This window comes from Tamandua tetradactyla, chromosome 17 (assembly GCF_023851605.1).
Source record: "Tamandua tetradactyla isolate mTamTet1 chromosome 17, mTamTet1.pri, whole genome shotgun sequence".
In the NCBI taxonomy this organism is placed as follows: Eukaryota; Metazoa; Chordata; class Mammalia; order Pilosa; family Myrmecophagidae; genus Tamandua; species Tamandua tetradactyla.
Window position 1 is genome coordinate 56253574 of NC_135343.1, and position 17454 is coordinate 56271027.

The 17454-nt window shown below is 36.0% G+C and overlaps 1 long non-coding RNA gene across 5 annotated transcripts in view; it reads left to right on the top strand.

The window, feature by feature from the left end:
* Positions 1-17454, top strand: part of LOC143661628 (uncharacterized) — a 163123-nt gene that overhangs the window by 114637 nt on the left and 31032 nt on the right. The window contains exon 3 of one of the 5 annotated variants that reach the window (XR_013164749.1): positions 15227-15313. The exons of the other annotated variants lie outside the window; for them this stretch is intronic. This is a non-coding gene — a long non-coding RNA (uncharacterized LOC143661628). The remainder of the gene's footprint in view (positions 1-15226; positions 15314-17454) is intronic. 5 annotated transcript variants of the gene reach the window in all.

The window sequence follows — 17454 nt, forward strand, 5'->3', positions numbered from 1 at the left end:
AGATTGGATGATGCCTCACTTTGTCTTAAAAGCTAATATAATCTGGTGTTTTACTCAGCATCAAGTGCTAGGTGCCTACTATGTGGGAGACAGATGGTTTCTGTCTGTCTATCTATGCCTGCTATGTGAAGCTTAAAATAAAGAGGGGGTAATATAAGTTAAATATGGTTTATTGAAATAAATACTAACAAAATGTAAGGGAAAGACCTATCAGTTTATATAAAGTGGTGATTAAGTGAGGGAGTAAAACAAAGGGACATTTAATTAGTGAAAAATAGTTTATTTTGGTTGTCCATACCAAGGGTATGAGCAGAGAGAAATGAAGTTTGTTCGAAGAAAACACTTAAAAATGAGAATAACCTAAGATCTCAGAAGCCCTTCATAGCCCAGCTAAGGGGCATAGATTTCATTCTGCTGACAGCGTAAAGCATTAAAGACTGTACTGCTACTGGTCATAACAAAACTATCTTAGGAAGTTAACTAGCGGTAGTGTGGCAACTAGTCCCTAATAGGGTAAGAATAGAGGCAGGAAATCATTGTTCACAATGCATGAGCCAAAGATAGATGAAACCCAGAAGTACAGAAGCAGCAACAGGTGCTGCTTTTATAATAGATAAATATGAGAAAAGTTGATCTAAGATTTTCCAAAGCAGCAAAGTCTTTTGACACAAGCCTGAGAGACAGAAGATTAGCTGAGCTGCCCCTATGAAATGTGATGGTTTTCTTTTATTTCATTGCTCTAATCACAAATCAGTGTATGTAGTGTGTGTGTGCATGTGTGTGTGTGTGTATGTGTGTGTGTGATTTCCAGGTGAAATGAAAGAAAAAGTAGAGAACATTAAAATATGACTTGAAAGTGTCAAATGCGTTTTGGACAGGGCAGAAATGTTTTTGTAGCGTTTGGCAACGTTCATCAAGTTAGGCAGGCAACAAACTACCTAAGTGGAAATCACAGACTAAGGACCATTATGATAAGTGACTCCGAAGGACGGGGAGTATTTTATGGGTGCTCTAGTATGTCTGCAATCAAACTATGAAGAATATTGAAACCGCTGACTGCTGTCGGTGATGGACATAGCAAACACCTTGCCCTCAGCCCTGTCTGGCAGAACCCTTACTCTGTTTGTACCCAGCAGAAGAAACAGGCTTCTGATTTGATTTTCTACTCATTCTTAAGCAAGGCCTAAGCTCTTATTTGTTTATTTATTTATATAATTATTCATAGTCCTTTTTTTGTCTGTTACAAACTGCATGAAAGATTTCCCTATAGCAATCAGAAGAAGGGCTCCTTTTTTACTGCCTGTGGCCGTTGTATATTCCATTCTATACCCAAACACTCCTTTAGGATATTAAGGTGTCATTCAAGTAGGAGAACCAGAGAATAAGCAACAATAAAAATAATTAAATGATTTACAGGTGATTTAATGGAAAGGGCAGGATAGGTGGTCTGTGTTGGGTCGCTTGCCAGCCCCAAGGACTCTAACTCAGTTCCAGAGATTGTACAAATGCTCTGCAACTTTCCTCATTCACTTGCAGATGTATGTTACATGGTTGTTTGGGTTTTATGACATTATTTACTTTCCCAAAGGTCATGAAAAATAGAAATAGCAACTAATGAGTTAGTTCCAGAAGAACACCCTATTTTGATTATGCTATGTTGTTCATGCAGTTGAGAAAAAATTAGATCGCAATGCATTAGCAGTACACTGCTTTTACAGAGCTTGTGAAAGGTTTGCTAATCAAAGGGGTATAAAGTACAGATTGCCTTTATTGAAAAGGGCATTTTTAAGGCCCATATGAGGAACTGATTTTAATTCCTTTTTTAAAATCCCTGGCTATCATAATTAAATTGCTTCGGATATATCAGAAAGAAAGAGGATTGAGTAAAATGTCTAAGAAAAATAAATTGGCACATATAAATAAAAAATGGGAATAGTAAATACAAAAATTCAACTGATTTTCTGGGAAGTAGATGATAATATGTAATAAATTATGCTTTATAAAACATCATCAAAAAAACTGATAAGCTCTAAGAAAATCGAATTTCTTTTAAAGGTTAACAAACAAACGTCTCACAGTACTAGCTTTGAAATAGCCAAAATCATAGATATAGCAAAATAAAACTAGTAGTAAATTCCCCCCGCCCCTTCTCTTTTGCTTTCTCTCTTTCACTATGATTTTGCTTTTTGAGAAGAAATCCAGGAAGATAATTAAGGTTAATCCTCTTCTCAACACATAAAACAGACGACTTAATTTCATAATAAAGCCAAAAATGCATTTTTCCTCAAACATTTGCTTCACACTACACTAAACAATTATTTTTTTCTGATTTTATTTGTTGAACTGGACATTTTATCATAAATGTGAATATTTATGTAAACCATCTAAAGTAGTTCTATGGAATAACAAATTAATTTATTGATAAATTATGATCAAATTAACACAAAGTGTAGGTTTCTCTGTAATGGATTGTATTAGGAATAACAATGAATTCCAACACTATTTAGCTAATCATCCCAAACCTATAAATATATATCACAGAGCAAATGAATTACGAATTAAGATGCAGTTAAGAAAGTTGGATAAAACGGAAGTAGAGACAGGTGCTAACTGAAGCAGGAGAGAGACATGACCCACTGAGGTTGGCTTTGAAGATGGAGGAAGGGGAGCATGGGCCAAAGAATGCAGGAGGCTTTTGGAAGGTAAGAATGGTCCTAAGTTCAGCCAGTAAGGGGAGCAAGATTTCATATCTACAGCTGCAAGGAACTGAAATCTTCTTACAACCTGAATGAGCAAGAAAATGAAACCTTCACTTGTGTCTAGCAAGACCACATCAGGCTTCTGACTTCTGAGCTCTAAGTTAAGGCATTTGTGTTTTGTAAACCACGATGTTTGTGGTCATTTGTTATGGCAGAAATAGAAAACCATAACGAACGCCTTTTCATAAACCCTATTTTATTCAGGAGAAAATTGAGACTTACGGAAATCTGATTGACTGCCTCATGTCCAGCTAGTGGCAAGATTTAAACAAGATTCTAAACCTCCTCCCAAGAGCGCTCTCTGTTTGTCCACCTACCACACCCAAACCATTTTCTGATAACAGTCCCTCTCAGATCATGTACCTTTAGTGCTTACAGCATGTGGATGGCTCCTTTCATGCCTGGAAATTCTCTTTACGACATGGCTTTTGCCTTTTCTCCTACCTCGTTCTGCATCTAGCTCAGCCTTGCCTCCTGTCCACTGATTGCCAGATCGCAGCACCTTGTTCTTGCTTGTTCCAGGGCTAAAGACACTCCCTTTCTAAGTTCTGGATGGATGCTGGATTCTCAGAACTCAGATGTCGGTTTAAATATTACTTCTGCAGAGAAAATTCCTAGACCTCGATTCAATCTAAGCAGCATATTCATTTCTGTCATAGCAGGGTTGTCAGTCTGTATTCACCCTTGTTGCTTTACTCATTTATTGGCTGCCTCCTCCTTTATAATTTAAGTACCATGGGGGCAGAGATAGTCTCTCCTATGTATCACTGACATTCATATATAATAACTGCCTAATAAAAATTTTTCTGGTCTGAAAATTCTGCTAAAAATAATTTCCAACTCCTGGTTCAAGGCTTTTATCCACTGAATCCTACCAGTTACATGAATTATGACTGTCATTCAAACTCCCACATCCAAATGCCTGTTTTCATGAACAGCAACTCATCGTGTTCACCCATTGACTTTACAGTAATTAGAGGTAAAAAATATGAAAGTAAAATGTATTTGCACAAATAAGTTACCACTATTATCTGTTTCAAACATTAGGAACTGGCACTTTTTTTGTGAGGCTAGAATGAAATGTGTAGTACTGGCGGATATGGATATAGGATAACATTTACTAACAGTGGTAAATTAGGAACATTAATTTGGCACACTCCAAAAATATTCAGTGGATATGCAAAAGCTCACAGGCAAGCTGATGAGACTCTGCTACGTTCATTTAGACAGAAGGAGAATAGGATCCAGGTCGAGAGCCAGTGGGAAGGAAGCATTCTGCCTCATTAGGCAGACAGGAACTTTAACCTGAAGTACGGGTATAGATTCTGATAGAGTTTTCCATAGTCTTACCTACTGGTGAATGAAGGGGATATCTAATATAATCAATAAAATTAGATATTAATTGAGTCATAGACTCATTCCCTGGTTATGTAGAACTGACTTATATGGAATACCTGCAGCCTAGAAATCTTCTCATTGCTTCAAATATCCACATGAATGAAAATAAAGTAATATATCTCTAAAATAATTATCAGAGAGTTCAGGAGACAATTATCTGAATATCTAGAGAGAGATTTCTTAAACATATTTGAGATGATAGCCTAAATTGGAAACTTTTCAGTAGTTTTTTTGTCCTTTTCTCTTCAGTTATTGAGGTGTAATTTTAAACAATGGCTTTTTTTCTCTCTTCTGAAAGGAAATGGTAATTTGACTGTGTCACAGGCTGCTTTGTAAAGAAATGTTATGAAGATCCTCTGCTTTTAAAGGTTCCTTTACTTAAAAATCGGTGTTACAATATAGGGATATTTAGGTTAGCTTAAAATTTCCAATATCGAGGATAAACAATGTTCGAAATTTTCAAATTGATTCTTTATGTCATCATTCATTCAATCATTCAACTTATTAAGTGTGAATTAAGACATCTTAATTTTTTCTTCCTTAAATTTGCCTTCGAGGTGCTTATACTGTAACTGGGAATGTGAAATTCCCAGTGTGAAACTCAAAGGGTGCTGGTGGGCCTTAAGAATAAAACCTGTCTGAGGTTTGATTGCTGTTATCTAACTTGTTCCATTTAAATATGGAGAATGAATTCCAGATATATTCACTTTGACTTTATCACTTATATTATGTAAAAATGTGTCAAGATCCACTAATTTAAATAAGGTACTGAGGAATTCTCTCTTAAAAGGTGATATTTAAATTAGAAATAATGAATAAAAGGCATGTGGCCATGTGACAAGCTGGGTGAATGGGACTTGATGGGATAGTAGCTATATCTCTTTGCTAAACCTATTTGTATAGTAGAAGTCTTCACAACATCATATCCCAGTCGCAATGCACAGAAGTTGCTGGCAAAACCCATTCACTAATTTAGTCTTGTTTTCTATGCCATTTCAGCCGCTGTAGTAGATTGCATTATTCCATTTTTGCATCACTTCCTGAGGGAGACTGTATATCCTTGCTCTATGGAACTCAAATAAAGTCATGGGATTGACTAGGGACAAATGTGTGTGTGTGTGTGTGTGTGTGTGTGTGTGTCTGTGTGCATGCAAATGGAAATGATATGTTTTAGTTATAAGCAGAAGTGTTAAGAAACCTGTATTGCATGATTTCATCAGCTTCCCTTCCCTCTACAAGAATACCCACCATCTTTTCAGACAGAAGTTGCTCTGTAAACCTGGGAGCTTGACTAAAATTGTTGTGGAAAATTTAGTCTGAACAGGAGAAAGAAACCTTTGCTGTTATAAGTCACTGAGATTCCTGGATGCATTTTAGTCCTGCAGCATACCCTACCCTCTCCTGCACTATACAGCCAGCCATGTAAAGATTTCCAAAGCCTAGTTACTTTTCCATACAGAAAATGTTCAGACCTGTGCTGTCTACAATCATAACTACTAACCACTAGGCTATTTGAATTTAAATTAGTGCAAATTAAGTATAATGAAAAATTCAGTTTCTCAATCACACTAACCACTAACCACTTTTCAAGTGCTCAATAGCCCTACGTGACTGGTAGATACCACATTGAAAAGCACGGATATAATCATTTCCATTATCACGGAATATTCTGCTGAACAGTACTGACTCTGAAAGAGTTGGGCCATTTCTTGGTTCCATCATGTTTCTAACCTACATGGATTCATTAATCTCCTTTCTGTAGAGGAATTTAAACCTAATCAAGGGAAGAGTTTTAGTTCTCCCTGGCATCCTAAACCCCATTGGCTTCCACTGAGTTTTTATTCCTTTTCATCTAAAATCAATTGAAGCTGTTGCTGGTTATTTTATACCTCACTAATGGCTAGACTTTCTGGAATTCACTAATGCAGTTACACATCAATCAATAACAATTACCTGCCATCCCTGCAGCTTGATCTTTGCCAGGTTCCAGAATTGGCAGCATGATGCCCATGTTTTAATTGAGAAATGCAGTGATCTCTGAAACCTCTCTAACCAAATTGATGTAGACTTTTAAAATTGATATCCAGACGCACATTCACGGATGCTTGCCAGCAAGTGGCCAGCTTGAATTAGGGGGTTGGTAAAATCAGCAGGTAAGTCAGCCCCAGAATCTGATATCTCCATTCTCGCTCTTCTTGGTCTTGCCTTATTTCAACGTTTGCACGGGTTCCTTATGCCTAAAGAACGAAGGGTATATTTTGCTCTAATAGATTTTCTTGTTCCATTTCAACTTGCCTTTAAAACTTTCTTTTTTTCCTTCCAAAAAATGCGTCACTTAAGTAAGAATGACTTTGTCACTGTACATCAAATATTATATCCCCTTTGCTAAAAATATGACTCTGTATGCATCTCTTCCTCTTCCTATATCTACCTTTTAGAACCCAAGTCAAGCTTCATTTTCCACAGTGTTTTCACTTGTCTTTTCTGCATGCAATGATTATTTCTGCTTCTGAAATATTATGGTAGTTGCATGTACTGCGTTTTTACTATGTTTTATGTGCTTATTCAACAACTATTTGTTAAGGGCCTGCTGTGTGCCAGACATTGATCATAGTACTTTATCGATCAACAAATCAGTCAGATATTACTGTCCTCATGGATCTTACATTTTAGTTGGGTGACATGTTTTAGCAAGTTCAATAAAAGATATTCAAATACAGGTGACAAGCATGGAAACATTTTTTTAAAAACTTTTTTTTTGCAGTAACTTATATACAACTCAAATTATCCCATTTCAAGCATTTTCAAATGTACTGTTCAATATTAGTATCATCACATTCACAATCTTTTAAAATCACTGTGCTTCTAGGAACCCAGCATATTGCTTTTGGCCTGGTACTGCATTGATTAATGAGAAAATTTTATGGAGTGTGTCTCTTAACGCATCCAGTGTATTGAAATTCTGCATTTTCAGAGTCATTCAATCTCTCCTCTAATTAGGCTCAAACATGTTCTAATGCAAGGGCACATCCAGACTTATACTAGACCTTGGGATTTTAAAATCTTCTTTCTGATTTGAAGAAATAAAAGAGGCAGCTATCTAGAGCAGGAACTCACCCAGTGGCTCTGTTTTCTCACTATTGAAGTTCAAATCTTCCAGTACTAAAGTGTACAATTCTACAAGGGAAAGCTGTAGGATAGTTTTTTTCTGAGAGGGAAAAATACTGCTGTTCAACTGGTTAACTCTTTTACTTGAAGGGTTTCCAGAAAGGGTTTAGTTGTTGAGCTCATCTTCTCACAAGTGACAGATGTGTAAACACATCTACTTGGGGCTTCTAAAATTGAACTTGATTCATAGTATGTTTACAGATAATTTGCTAAGAATTTACTAATCTAAATTATATCAGAAAAGTCTATTAAATATCAGATTTGAAAAAACTAGAGCTATGGAGTAAAATAACAAACATAATAATAGAATTTTATTTCATATATTCAAACAGTCCAGAGGGACATTAGAGATTATATAATCCTTTGCTTTCTATAAATTATATAGACTATATAAATTATAGTCTATAATCTCTCATTGACTGATCATCTTTAAAAACCCATTACAGGTTTGATGGCTATGCACTAAATATAATAACAGGTATAAAATGTGATTGTTATTCACATTGTATCTCAAGTGGGACTGCGATCTAGAGTTCACAATGGTATTTTTGGATGCAATTCTATTGAGATGTCTGGTCACTTTCCAAAAACTTATAAGAAATTTCCTCTTTGAGGAAACTCATATTGTCCCTCTTATGGAAAGTAGAAAATATGAGTTATTTAGCTAACTGTAATAATAAGCCATTACTATATGCAAACATACTCACAAATACACACATGCACACAAATGCGCTCATATAGGAATACTTTGAAGACCACTTTTTCAAGCAAATGGAGAATGTTTATCTCAATAACTAAGGAAGTCAAATTTCCTATTGTAGATTGGTTTCCGGTTGTAGATCGCGCAACTCTAATATGCAGAGAATAGATCATGTGGCTTGCATATTTTACAGCCCTTGTCTCATTTTACCCTCTGTGCCAGTTTGAAAGTTTTATATATCCCAGAAAAGCGATGTTTTAATCTTGATCCAATCTTGTGGGGAGTAGCCATTTCTTTTAGTCCTAATTCAATATTTTAGGTTAGAAACTTTAGATTATCTTCACTGAGATGTGACACTCCTAATGGTGGGTGTGGTCTTTTGATTAGAAAGTTGTGACTCCACCCATTCCAGGTGGGCCTTGATTAGTTTGCCGGAGTCCTTTAAAAGAGGAAACGTTTTGGAGAGAGTTCAGAACAGATCACCTCTGGAGATCGAGCAAGGACTCACAGAAATAGCAAGAACCTGAAGAGAAGATATCTGTGGCCCTAGCAGATGCTAAGCTAAGAAAGGAAACCCACAGTTGTGTCCTGGAGAAGCTAAATGAAGCCCACAGAGGCATAGAGAGGACACCACTGGCATCAGAAACTGAGAGCAATGGAATCAGGAACAAGGATCAGCAGATGCCAGCCAGGTCACCCTTCCTTGAGCCAAGTTATCTTTCCCTGAATGACTTAGTTGGGACATATTTATGGCTTTAGAACTGCACACTTGCAACTTATTAAATTCCCTTTTTAAAAGCCATTCCATTTCTGGTATATTGCATTCTAGCAGCTTAACAAAACTAATATGCCCTCCCACCCTGTGAAGTGATCAATCCTTTATCCCAACACTATCAATGAGAAAATTGAATAGAGAGTTTAAATTTTTTCTTCAGGTGACCCAGAGGACAAGACTCAGAACCAAGATTAATACCCACCCTTTTGACTTCTAGAAACTAAACATGATCTATCACCTCTCAAAAAACTGTGCACTAGTTTTAGTTGAACAGTCAGTTTGCCCTTTGAGGCATCATCCTTTTCTCTTGAACACATCTACACAGTTCACTTGGTATATTCTCTTCCCTGAAGAGTGGGGAACAATAAGCAAACTGAGGTCTACTATGCACGTCCATTTATATAGCATTCACTGTGTTGATTGTGGAGACTATGAGGTGAGAATTCTTCAGATTATCAACAATATCTCTGAGCTTTTTGCAAGATTGAGAAACAGATAATGGTGGGGATTTTTATGTGGCTACACAATGTCTTTTACAATAAAAAGGACTGTACATCTATAGGACTGTACATCTATAAACAGGTAACTTATTCATGCTATTACTGAATAAATGTAGGACTATATATTCTTTAAGGTAAGTGTAGAACTATCAGATGACCCAGCAATCCCAGTGTTAAATCCATACTCCCCTACTTTCAAAATATTGAAAGTAGGGACTTGAGCAGATATCTGCAAACCGATATTCACAGAGGCATTATTCATAATTGCCAAAAGATAGAAGCAACCCGAGTGATCATCAACTGATGAGTGGATAAATAAAATGTGGTAATGTACCTACAGTGGAAGATTATTCAGCCATAAAAATGTAAAATGGTACAGCTGCTGTGGAAGACGTGGCAGTTCCTCAGGAAGCTAAATATAAAATTACCATATGATCTGGCACTATGCTACCTGGTATATACCCAGGGAATCTGAAAGCAGGTACTTACTTGTACAGATGTTTGCACACCATCTTCACAGTGGCATTACTCACAACTGCTAAAAGATGGAAACAATCCAAGTGTCCATGAGCTGATGAATGGATAAACTGAATGTGATATTTACATGCAATGGAATATTATTTAGCATCAATAAGGAATGGAGCCTTAATGCATGCAACAACATGAATGAATATTGAGGGCATTATGTTGAGTGAAATAAGCCAGACATAAAAAAAATATTATATGATTTCACTGATATGAAGCAATTAGAATATGCAAACTTATAGTGAGAACCTAGAATGTAGGTTGCCAAGGGATGGAATGAGGCAAGGAAATGGGAAGTTAAAGCTTAAAATGTGCAGAGTTCCTGTTTAGAATGATGGAAATGTTTTGGTAATGGATGGTGGTGATGGTAGCATAACATTCTGAATACAATTGAAAGCACTGAAGTGAAAATCTGACTGTGACTAAAAGGGGAAATATTAGATTGGATATGTGGTAACAGAATAACAATAAAATAAAATAAACCCATGAAACTACATTACCCAGACAGTGAACCTTAAGTGAAGCCGTAGACTACACTCAATAGTACAGTTATAAAAATGTATCTTTATCAGTTGTAACAAATGTTCCACACCCATGCAAGGTGTTAATGACAGGGTAGGCTTATGAGAATCCTGTATTTTATGCGCAATTATTCTGTAAACCCACAACTTCTCTAATAAAGGAAACAAAAAAGGAACTGTACTTTTATAAAAATTAATCCTGTCCTAGGGTTATTAGCTAAATGTAGGAATATATTTTCTTTCATAACACATCAGAGATGGATAGAGCAACATTTTAGCAGTGCAGAAATAGTGCATGATTGATGCTCTTATTTCATAATACATGTTTTTCAAAATTATAGGTTCTACATAACAGCACTGTATGCTGATTTCTAGAAAAATAAAAGTGCTCCTGATATTTTCTTTCCTCTATAAACAATCTATTTAAGAGGTCATATGTAAGAAATCCTGGGTTATAATTGGGCTTTAGATGATACCTTTCTCAAGAATGCAGAGCTCTGATTCTTCCAATTCCTACTCAGCAACCCAAACAGGCTTAATTATTTGAGTACTATGGTAGGCTTTGCCACATTGTTTAATATTGGAAATTATTATCAGTCATTTTTTTATGTTAAATAATGTAAAAACGTATTTCAGTTAATTAATCCTTGTAAATAAATTATTGCACAAATAGCAATAATTCATTTGTGACTGACCCTTGTGATTTATTGAAGATATTTGTGTCCAAAGCACATGTATATTTCAATATTTGCTCTTCCTCCTACCCTTTTACTCCAAGATTTAGTATGAAAACATGTAAACTTCAAGTATGTTGTACCTGTAATTATCAATGGATAATATTTTACAACATCTGTTTTATGTGTTACTGTCCCTCTCTTTCTCTCTTCACACCCACACACACCTTTTAATCATTTGAAAGTAAATTGCAGACATCATGACCTTTTATTTCTGTAAAAATAAACAAGAGTCTATCATCATATTCAGTAAATGTCACACTGAAATAATATTACCTAATATAAAGATTCTATTCAAATACCCCAGCTGAGCCGTGATGGCCTTTAGAGCTGTTGGTTTGTGTTCAACTCGGGATTTGGTCAAAGAATGAACATTGCTCTCAGCTTTTAGATATATTTAATAAAGTTTAATCTAGAACAGCTATCTTATCTTTACTTTTTTTTCCTTTTATGACATTGACAATTTACATAGTTCATGGCAGTTGTCTCATGACACGTCCCACCCTCTGGATTTGTGTGAGGCCTTCCCCTTGAAAAGATTTAAATTGAAGATGGCTTCCCATAGTGCTGCAGAGGAGACGATGTGAGCACTTCATTGTGTCTTCATCAGGAGGTCCTGATGTCACATCACCCCAATATTGGTGATGTTAAGCTCCAGCACTGGGTTGTGGCATCCCTTTCAGATGTCTCTATTGTAAAGATACATTCCCCCTTTTAAGTTAATTCAATTTGGTAAGTAATACATGAAACTGATATCTATGCTATTTTCCAAAAATATTTCATAAATGAGATCTTTTGCCTAAATCAAATACTGCCCTTGTGGTTGCAGAATTTCAAATTCTATCATTCCTCCTACAAACATTAATTGACTGACATTTTTCTCTAAATAACTCCCTGTCCTTTTATTAATGTGTTGCCATGGATTCATGGATTTATTTAAATTCAATGTATTATAACGTTCAATTGATCCAAAATATTGCGAATGGACAGCTGGTTGCTGTGTCCTCTTAGCCTGTCTCCAACGTCTTTGAGCACTTTCACACTATCAGAAAAAAACACAATGTATTAAAATCCCCTTGTGCTTTCTATGACCCAGACATATCAGAGAATGGTTCCCCTTTTACTATACAATAGTATTTAAAAGTGAAGATATGGGAACTAAGTGTGGTCATTGCAAAAGGAGTGTCAATATGTACATATATATAGTAGGTAAATATCTACAATTAAAATAATATATTGATAAGTTGTCTGAAGTAATCCAATTTTTGGTGTAGTTATTTTTATTTAATTTCAGTGTTGTTCTTATATCATTTTATATTATTATTTTTTGAAAATGTATGACAATTACATGATTCAAAGACTAAAATTCCATTAGAAAAGTATACTCAGAGAAAATTCGTACATCTCTACGCTTTCCACCTTTTCCTTATTCATCCATTAGTGTTAACTGTTTTCATTAGTTTCTGGTTTATCCTTTCCATGCTTTTTGCTTTGTTTTTGCCCCAGAAAAATAAATAAGCTTATATATAAACACACACATTTGCACATATAATTTCTTTACACATATGATAGCACACCTATTATACATTGGTCTATCCATTTATCTTCTTTTGCACCTCCTTTTCTCTCACTTGAAAGTGTCTCCTGTAAGTCATTGTGTTTTAGTTAACAGAGATGAGATCATTGTGCTGGTTTGAAAGAAAGTATGCCCCCTAAGAAAAGCCATGTTTTGATATAAATCCCATTTCTTAAAGGTAGAATAATCCCTATTCAATACTGTATATTTGAAACTGTAATGAGAGCATCTCCCTGGTTGATGTGATTTAGTCAAGAATGGTTGGTAAACTGGATTAGGAGATGACATGTCTCCACCCATTTGGGTGGGTCTTGATTGGTTTACTGGAGTCCTATAAAAGAGGAAATATTTTGGAGAAAGAGATTCAGAGAGAGCAACACTACGAAGCAGAGAGTCCACCAGCCAGCGACCTTTGGAGATGAAGAAGGAAGATGCCTCTCAGGGAGCTTCATGAAACAGGAAACCAGGAGACAAAGCCAGCAGATGATGCCTTGCTTGCCATGTGCCGTTCCAGCTGAGAGAGAAACTGACTGTGTTTGCCATGAGCCTTTCCAGATGAGAGAGAAACTCTGAACTTCATCAGCCTTCTTGGACTAAGGTATCTTTCCCTGGATGCCTTTGATTGGACATTTCTATAGACTTGTTTTAATTGGGACATTTTCTTGGCCTTAGAACTGTAAACTAGCAACTCATTAAATTCCCCTTTTAAAAAGCCATTCCATTCTTGGTATATTGTATTTCGGCAGCTAGCAAACTAGAACAATCATCATTCCTTTTCAAGAATGTGTAATGATCCATTGTGGATATACAGCACTTTACTCAACCAGAGGTCTTTGCATGAGCATATATTCTTCTGCAAAACTTGTGGCAAATGATTAATGTACCTGCAGTCCATGACATAATTATAATATTATTAAGACTTTTAAATGAAAGCCATTCCATGCATCTTTCTACATTTGTAAATTATGATGATTATTTAATGTATTCTTAATAGAGGGCCAACTATGATTTTTATAGACCTCAACTATATTATCAGTGCTATTTGTACTCATTTTAAATAGTACCTACTTTCCATGCTTTCTGATTCTGATTTTTAATTATTATAGTTTGTTTCCAATTCCTCCATTTTAAAAACCTAGCTGTTACTTTTCACTACTGTTAGTGCATTTTCAATATTCTTAGTTTTCTGTTGTGAAGTTTTAAGATTTCTGTGGGTTTGGGAAACAGACTTTTAATAGAGTGAACGTGATAAGAATGGAGACACACTGAATGTGTTCTGAAAATTTACGCCAGTGGGAGAAAACAAAAATAATTAATGTACACACACTCAAATCAAAACCAAAGCCCAAACAGTAATTAAATGAAGAAAAAATTGAGAGTTTTAGTTCATGAACTTTAGATGACCTCTTAGTTGGCCTCTAACTAACTTGGCTTCCTTCCTTCGCACCAACCTTATTCTCTTTAATCAATATCCTGTAAGAGTACCTTCTCAGTTAGTTTCATGTCACTGTATAAATCCATGAAAATTAAACTGCGTTGGTGGAATATTAAAAAATGGATGTTAGTTAATTCTCCTACTCTTGAATTAGGACTGGCCTGCGTCTTGTTTTATCACCAGACTGTAGTGAAAATGGTAATATGGCAATGCTGGACTCGGTGTTTAATCAGACCACCAGCTTCTGTCTCTTGGCATCCCAAACTGCCACATGAAAAGTCTAACTATTCTGCTAGAGAGACAACATGGAGTGGCATAAGACAGCTTGGAGTGGGAGAAGGGCTCACCAGGACCCAATCTTCCAGATATCCCAGAGAAGGTCCCAAACATGTGAATGAAGCTTCCTTGAATAGCCAGACCAGCAAGGCTGCCATTTGAAAACCTCAAAGTGACCCCAGTCTACACAGAGTGGAGCACTAGCCTTACCTAGCTGGGCCCTGCCCAAAGATGAAACATGGAGTCTTGAAAGTGTTAATTAATGTGGCAAAGGTCATGAAATGAATAATTGTTGGTTCCATGACTTGTACACAGATCTGCTAGACTCCAAAACATGCTTTATAAACCATTATGCTGTATTTTTCAGAGTTTTTTGGGTTTAAAGTGTATATACATGTCAACGGAATGATGTCCTCATTTGCTGTTCAACTTTGATGGAAGAAAGTATCAGAACTAAGTTAAATCATGAAGTACAGTTAATAGAATAATTACAAAATTATGACAAATGTTCCACACACATGCAAGGTGCTAATAATAAGATTGTATATGGAACCCTGTATTTTATGCATACTTGTTTGCTAAACTCACAACTTCTCTAATAAGGGAAAAAATAGAGAGATTACTATTACAAAGACAAAAAGTAAGAGAAAAGGAGTGTCATCCCTTACTTGTAGAAAGAACATCCAATTTGAGTTCTGTTTGTTTTTGTTTTTCTTATATCGGAAAACCTTATCTCTTCCTTAGATATGTTGAATTATATATAATAATAGCTTGTAAAGCTAGAAGAAAACTTCAAAGGGCAACTGGAACAGCCCTGGCAGAAGCAGTCACCTACTAACTTGTTTGCCTCCTTACTTAGCTCCCTCCATCTGCTCACCAAACAACCATTAGAATGATCACTTATAACAGGATATCAGACCAAGCCATTGCTTCCATGATATTTAAGGTAAAACCCAAGAACCAGGTGTGGCTCTACATGACCTTATATCACTTGGTCCTTTTCCATCGCTTGACCTCTGAAAATTGGAATCCTACACAGTTCTTTTGCTTACTCTGTTCTAGTCTCATGGCCTAGTTTTCAAATATACCAGGCTAATTCTTGTCTCCAGGCATTTCCACTATTGCTAATCCCATTGTTTGAAATGCCGTACTCCAGAGTTTTAGGCAGATCTTTTGTAATTTTGTTTCTGCTCAATCATCATCTTTTAAAAAGAAATTCCTTAATTATGCTGTTCTAGTTTGTTAGCTGCTGGAATGCAATATACCAGAAATGGAGTGGCTTTTTAAAAAGGGAAATTTGATAAGTTGCTAGCTTACAGTTCTAAGGTCAAGAAGATGTCCCAATGAAAACAAATCTATAGAAATGTCCAATCAAAGAAATCCAGGGAAAAATACCTTGGTTCAAGAAAGCTGATGAAGTTCAGGGTTTCTCTCTCAAGTGGCAAGCACAGAGTTTCTCTCTCATGTGGAAAGGCACATGGTGAACACAGTCAGGGTTCCTCTCTTATCTGAAAGGACACATGGAGAGCATGGCATCATCTGCTAACTTCTTCTCTCCTGGCTTCTTGTTTCATGAAGCTCCCCAGGAGGTGTTTTCCTTCTTCATCTCCAAAGGTTTCTGGCTCATGAACTCTCTGCTTTATGGTCCTGAAGCATTCTCTGCTCTCTCTGAATCTCTCATTCTCCAAAATGTTTCCTCTTTTATAGGACTCAAAAAAAACCAATCAAGACCCACCCAAATGGGTGGAGACATATCATCACCTAATCCAGTTTAACAACCACTCTTGACTAAATCACATCATCCGGGGAGATGATCTGATTACAGTTTCAAACATATAATATTGAGTAGGGACTACTCCACCTTTATGAAATGGGATTTTGATCAAAACATGGCTTTTCTAGGGGGCATGCTTCCTTTCAAACCAGCACACATGCTTTCTCAATGTGTTCTTTCTCTTTCCCTTTCTTCAGAACATCTATTCTCCTACTATGCTTTATTGCTTTTCTAAATACTTTTAACTCTCTGAAGATATATAATTATTACTATTACTATTTATTCATTGTTGATCTTTCTCTCTACCTCTTCAACAAAGGCAAAGCTTTTCTTTTGTGACATTTGTCGCTGTATCAGTAGTATATATGACCGTATGTAGAGCAAGTTAGGACTAAATAAATCTTCATTGATTGAAGGAATGAGTGAATCCCAAGTTTAGAAATAACAAGAAATTTAGAGACTTGTCTTTTATTGGTCTGAGACAGAAGGTCCTCTGATATTTGGCACAGGTTTTCAGTTTTTATTCTCTGTTCATTATGAGTGACGTATTTTGAGTCATCTTTTGAAATTCTACCAAACTCATCTCCTGCATGCAACCCACATCACAGTTTGTAGATATTACAAAAGCTAAGATTGTCTTTAAAATTCAGAATAAACTGATGTCCCTCTCTCACTCCAGAATTTTCATTGCCTCCCTATACCTTCCAAGAAGGAACTCATAGTTTTTTAAATGACAAGTAAAATTCTCTGTCTTCCAAACGTCTTCCTCAACCACTTTTAAAATAACAGAATTTGTTTTTACAACCGTGCCCAACATGAGGACAGAACTATGTATTTTTCCTTTCACAGTCGTTTTTCTGTCATCAGGCATACTTAAGCCTGGGAAAAGAGCTTAGCATGCCTTGATATTGAAGGGTTGAACAAAGTAATGAATTAATGATGAAAGGAAGACGCCCCATAGGAACAGAGAATATATTTACTTTTGTGTAAAACTGACATTACTGAAAACAGTTAACTGTGGAAAATAGGTATTCCAAAAACATCTGGTACATTTTTGAGGCCCACTAGGCTTCAGTACATATCAGAAAAACTCCAAGTCTTAGCAAGTCTTGATTTCAGTCAAATTCCAGAACCACAGATATCTCGATGCTTCATCAGTGAACATCATTTCTTCTAAAACTGAATAAATGCAGAATCATAGGAACCATTTTCCAATTAAAATTCCTCTCAGTGATTTTCATCCATTGCATTCAAATAATTACCTTTGTAAGCAAAGTCCTCATTTCATGTTGAATTATTTATTTGCCTGTATG